Genomic DNA, 5,436 nt, shown 5'->3' with positions numbered 1-5,436 from the left:
TTAGCGGCCGCCGCCCGCCCCGGCCCGCGCCCTCGCTCGGGCGCCCGCTGCGACCCCCGGCCCTGCCCCGACCCCGACCCCGACCCCGGGCCCCGACCGCGGCGCGACCCCCCGGCCCCGGGCCAGGACCCCCGCCCCCGGCCCCGCGGGCGACCGCTCACCTGTCCGCGGAGGAGGGCGAACCCGCCGGCGGGCCGGGCCGGAGCCCGGGGTGGGGCCGGGCTGGGGGAGGGAGAGCGGCTGACGACGGGGCGGTCGAGGCGGCCGCGGGGCCCGAGGCGACCGAGTCGGAGGCGACTGAGGCGGCGGTAGCTGCTCCTCGCGCTCCAGCCAGGGCGCTGCGCGCGGCGCGGGCCCGCCCCCGCTGCGCTGCTGACCAATCCCGCGCCGCCCGCCGCCGCTGGCCCCGCCTCCCGCCCAAGGACTGGGCCTCGCGAAAGCGGGCGCGGCGGGCCAATCGAACGGAGGAACGGCGACGGATGAGGCCAATCGGAGCCCGAGAAGCTCTCTGGAAAGAAACCAATTAGCGTCGCGGGGAGGTGGGGGGCGGTGCTGAGGCGGGGCCAATGGTGATGGGGGCGTGGCGGAAGTTAGGGCGGGGTCTTGGGTGTGCGAGTCACTGGTCGTGGGCGGGGCCACGAGCTTGTCACAGGGCAGGGGCGGTGCCAGGCTTGAGGGGAGCCCAAGGTGGGGCGGAGCCATAAGTGAAAGGGGCGGGGTCTCCGGTGAAAGGCTCATGGGGGCGGGGCCAGTGGGCGGGCCCCAGAACTGGGGCGAGACCACAAATGGGGTACGGCAAGAGGCTGGCGAGTAGCCGGCGGCGTGGCCTGGGGCGCTCCGTGATTCGTGGAGGCGAGGCGGGACCACTAATGGGGCGGGGAGGGGGACGGGTCTCTGGCTAAGGGCGTGGCCTGGGGCGGTTTCTGGGCGTGGCAGAGGCGAGCCCAGGGGAGGGACGGGGATGTGGAGGGGAGAAGGGTAGGTCCCTGGAGCGTGGGGGGTGTGGTCTGGGCGGGGACTGTGAGGCTGGGGGCGGGGACAAAGGTGGGAGTGGGAAGGGCGGGTCCCTAGAGGGAAAGGGGTGGGGCGTTGGCCTGGGCGCGTCCGGGGTCTGAGGAAGGGGAGGCGGGGAGGGGAGAGGGAAGGTGGGCGCGGTAACGTGCTGTGGGCGTGGCCTGGGGCGCGCACGGGTCACTAGCCCCGGGAACCGCCTGGTTGGTCTCGGGCGTGGGACCCGCCCAGTAGACCCGGACCGGGGCCTGCACCCTCCGCGGCCGGCGCCCTCCCCTTCCTCGCCCCGCAGGTCACAGCAGTTGGCGTAGCGGGCGGTCTCCGCGCCAGCGGGCCCGCTCCGGAGACCCCGCCCCTCTCGGGCGGCCGGCCCCGCCCAGGTCACCCCGCGGGGGGCGCGCCCGCCCAGCGTCCGTCCGGCTCCGCAGCAGGTGCCCCGGCTTTCCTGCCCGCCGCGGAAGCCGCGTGCTGGTCTGTGGGTCCGGACGCCCGGGAGCCGCTGACCTGTGCGCCGACGTTCGCAGGTGCTTGGGTCAACACACCTGCCCGCAGGTGACCCAGGAAGGTGACCAAGACCGCCTGAAGAGCTCCTGGGCTGTCCTCAGGGGACACAAGGCCTTGCCTGTTTCTGTTTTATTATCCTTTCTTCCGTACCTCCTGGCCTTCCTTGGGCTTTGCTTGTATTTAGGGTCACTTTGGAGCGACTGAACCCTGTGTCTCTTCTGTACATTTGGGGCCTATTCTTAGCAAAGATCGTTTCTTCCAGTGCGGCATCACACGGCACCAGACGGGTCACAGACAGCACGGTGACCTCCAACGGCCAGGAGTGACCCATGAGGCAGCCAGGCCTTCAGGGGTCCCGGGACTCCCTACCCCGCACCCCTCCGGAAGCCACGGGAGGGAACTATGCCTCACTCAGCCTTCTTCGGCCTCCTTAGCACCAGGAGGGGTCAGCTGGCTGCCAGGGCAGACACTGGGATGGGCCTGGGAATGCAGCTGGGACACTGGGCGCTCCTATTGGTACTGTTTGCCCCAGGCCAGGGCAAGAGGCATTCCTCCGGCTTCTCCTCTGCGAACCCTACTCCTTCATGGGCCACTGGAGGCCTACCCACATATGACCGCTTCTTTTTGTAGGATCTTCACCCCAGTACACAATGGACCCCTCAGGCATTCAGAAACAGGCAAGGCTCGGTGACACTCAGACACAGGGCAGCAGTCCATGCAGGCATGGGGGGGGCGGTCAGGAAGATCTGTGCCTCATTTGTCTTCCCATGTCACTTGTGTATTCTAAGACAGCCTTTTAAAAAGAAAGGGCCCCGACTTCAAGTTGAGGGACTGTGGGTGGGGTCCACCTAGAAGCGCAGTAGCACTGGGGACAGCAAGAATACAAACAGCATCTGGGTCATGAGCCCTTCCAAAGAAGGGGGTCAAAGAGGCAAGGGCCACCCCAGCAGTGTGGACAGCTGCTGTCACTTGGAGCGGAGAGACATGCTTAACCATGTGCTCCGGGAGGACAGCTCTGTGGGTAGGAAAGGGGATGCAGAGGGGCAGAGGGGAGGCCCTGGCTGGGTCTCACATTGGTGGAGGTGGGGGGGATGGAGCACGGTGCTGGGAAGTGAGCAAGAGCATCCTGCAGGACGTGCACCCAGAGACCAGGGCTGCAAGGACTTATCACATCCTGACTACGCAGCTCTAGCTGGTCCCCTCACCTTGACTCTGTGGGTAGAGACCCAGGGTCCCCGCTCCCAAGGCCAGAGTGTGCAGTGGTGGGGGGAGCACGGGCAGAGCGCCCCAGTCCACCCCCGAGATTACAGGCTGCCAGCCTCCCACTTCCCCAGCCTCTCCAGGGGCTCTCGTCCCCTCAGCTGCCTTCCTTGCCTCCTGAAAGACACAGTTAGTCATTAGGGAATTAATGATAGTGTTTTCGGGACAGCATGTTGGACCCTAACAACTTTCAATTATTTCCAGTTCCTGCCAGCCCTGGGAGGAAGAAAGCAGCTCCTCTCGAGCCCCCGCCCTTGACACACAAGACAATCCACGTCTGCCGGCGTGTTGTCATATGTCAGCAGGTCTCTGAGAGCCAAACAGCAGAGCCCCGCAGCTGGGCCAGCCGGAGCCGGCCTGTGCCCCCAACGGCTCCGAAGCAGGACCTGCCGGCCCCAAAGTCCCCACACGCTGTGTGCCCTGCACTCCCCCCCTGTGCATGCGCCGCTCACCACCCTCCCAGCCGCTGTCACCACGGCCCTTCCCGTGAGAAGTGCACCCAGGGGCCCGCATTTATAAATAACCCCATGGTGTCTTGTTGGGAGATGCAGGGAGCAGGGAGACAAGGAGCCTTGTAATTATCATCTGCTGTCAGATCAAGCCCTGGGAAGCCTCCGAGGGCCCGGCCCTCCTGACTGTCACACACATCCCCACCAGCGGAGAGTCGGGGCTGGCCTCGCTATCTCTGGCCGCAGCATGGCGGGTGGGAGCTAACAGGGCTGGGAACCCGAGCTGCGCAGAAAGCAGCGGCCCAGTGGCCAACTGTGTCCGGGTCTGCGGGTGTGACCACACGTGGCACCCGGCAGCTGCAGCTACAGAGGCCCCCTCCCCTTCTCCGGGGAGAGAGGTCTGGAGCCCTGGACCTGGGTCTGGTGTGGAGGGTGGGGCATCTGCGGGCCTTCAGGGAGACTTGGCCTCCACCCCGAGCCTGCGTTCTGCAAAGAGAGCTCACATTGTCATCTCAGCCACCCCTTGCGCTCAGCCTAAAACACAAGGTCGCAGTTTACCTGGTGACAAGTCGGCGCCTAGAGAACCAGCGGTGTTGCTAAAACCCCCTTCACGAAACGCTGAGGCAGGCCCGCACCCCTGGGGGCACCCCAGGGCTGCCCCTGCCTTGTCAGAAAGCACGGCCCCGGGGACGCGGGGTTGGGTCAGCTGAGCTCGGAGATTCTGTGATAGCCACAGCGATGGAATGAAAACCGGAAAGCAAGTAAACCAGTCCAGGCAGCAGCTGCCCCGGCCAGGGAAGTAGGCCCACGGCTGCAGATGTAGGTTCCTCCCCTGCGACGCGGGGTCACCTGGCTCTGCACCTGGCCTTTCCCACCTGGTCGCTGAAGCACCTGATGGCTATTTCACTAGGCGAGGCAATCACAGGGCTCCTCTTGTGTCCGCTTGCTGAAGGAGCCGCTCCTGACGGGTCACTGGCCATGTCCTTGGGCCATGACTGGGGGTGAAGGTGGGAGGGGGGGGGGTTGCACCGGCATGGAGGCAAAGCTTAGCCAGCCAGGCCTCGGAGGGGCCCCGCCTGGATGAGGGTGACGCTGGGAACGTGTTCCAGGAGAGGCGAGCCTGCATGGAGCGTCCCAGACAGACGTGTGGGAAGGAGAGAGAGAGAGACAAGCATGTTAACAGGGCCGCAGCCCGCTGGGACTCACCAACGCTCTCTCCTTTGGGGCTGGCAACCTGACCCGCACTCCACAGCTGCCCTGGGTCGGAGCCTCTCCGGGAACCCCAAGCTGCCCCGCTGCAGCGTTCCCCTGAGGCTGGGTCACCTTCCAGCCGGGCACACCCTGACAACAGCCAGCAGACTGCCCTGTGGGGATGAGGGGCTGGGGGAGAGCACACCCTGTTCTTATGTTGGACACAGAACGTCATCCCCGTGCTGGGAAGTTGGGCTCAGCCCGCGTGGCAGCCATGGCTCTGTGCCCGAAGGTTAAACAGGCTGGGGGTGAGCAGGAGCCCTGCTTCCACCTGCCAGAACACCAGCTTTCCTGGGGGGGCTCCCTGCTTTTAGCCTGTAACAAGCATGGTTGTACCCCATGGCCTGCTGGTGGATGGGGGCCCGGGATTCGTGCAGAGTGTGTTATCACCCCGGGGGACTGGAGTCGGTGGCCTATGTCCTCTCGGCCCTTCTCATGAAACAGCAAGTGAGTCACCCGCCCTTGATTGCCTCTCCCAGTTCAGACCGCAGGCTCCGGGGCCGATGCACCACTGCCAGCAGCAGGGAGAGAGAGCCGGGGCCCGAGCCAGAGCGGGGGACAGGGCCCGAGCCAGAGATCCAGAGCCAAAGAGAGACAGAGAGAGGCCGACAGAGAGAGATGGGAAGGGAGAGCCAGAGGGGTGGATGGCGGTGAGACAGAGGAGAGACAAGAACTGGAAGGAGACAGAGAGAGAGAGACATGGGCTCCTGGCTGGGTCTCTGGGACCCAGGCCCCCCACCACAGCCAGCAGAGCACTGCACACGTACACCTTTTCATCTGCAAGGTCTCTAGTGTTTTCTGTGAGGAAGAGAGGTATGGCCTTCCTTCTCTCGCGGGAGCGCGGGAGCCCTTCTACTTCAGGAAGACTTCTCCCAGTGAGAGTGGCAGCAGAAATCCCACATCTTCCCACGGTGCCTCCGCAGAAGGCTCTAGAGTGAGAACTGTCTGTGTTCCACGGACG

The 5,436-nt window shown here is 65.5% G+C and overlaps 1 protein-coding gene across 15 annotated transcripts in view; it reads right to left on the bottom strand.

The window, feature by feature from the left end:
* Positions 1 to 366, bottom strand: part of PCBP3 (poly(rC) binding protein 3) — a 249,670-nt gene extending 249,304 nt beyond the window's left edge. For 6 of the 15 annotated variants that reach the window (XM_059392530.1, XM_059392539.1, XM_059392529.1 and 3 more), the window contains exon 1: positions 162 to 356. The gene's annotated coding sequence lies outside the window, so the exon portion shown is untranslated. Of the gene's footprint in view, positions 1 to 161 lie in introns of all 15 variants that reach the window. The other 9 variants (XM_059392537.1, XM_059392540.1, XM_059392542.1 and 6 more) reach the window with 6 other exon arrangements.
* Positions 367 to 5,436: the final 5,070 nt, after the last annotated feature.

Source organism: Mustela nigripes, chromosome 2, assembly GCF_022355385.1.
Source record: "Mustela nigripes isolate SB6536 chromosome 2, MUSNIG.SB6536, whole genome shotgun sequence".
Lineage (NCBI taxonomy): Eukaryota > Metazoa > Chordata > Mammalia > Carnivora > Mustelidae > Mustela > Mustela nigripes.
The sequence above is the reverse complement of the archived record's forward strand: the minus strand, read 5'-3'. Positions and strand labels throughout refer to the sequence as shown.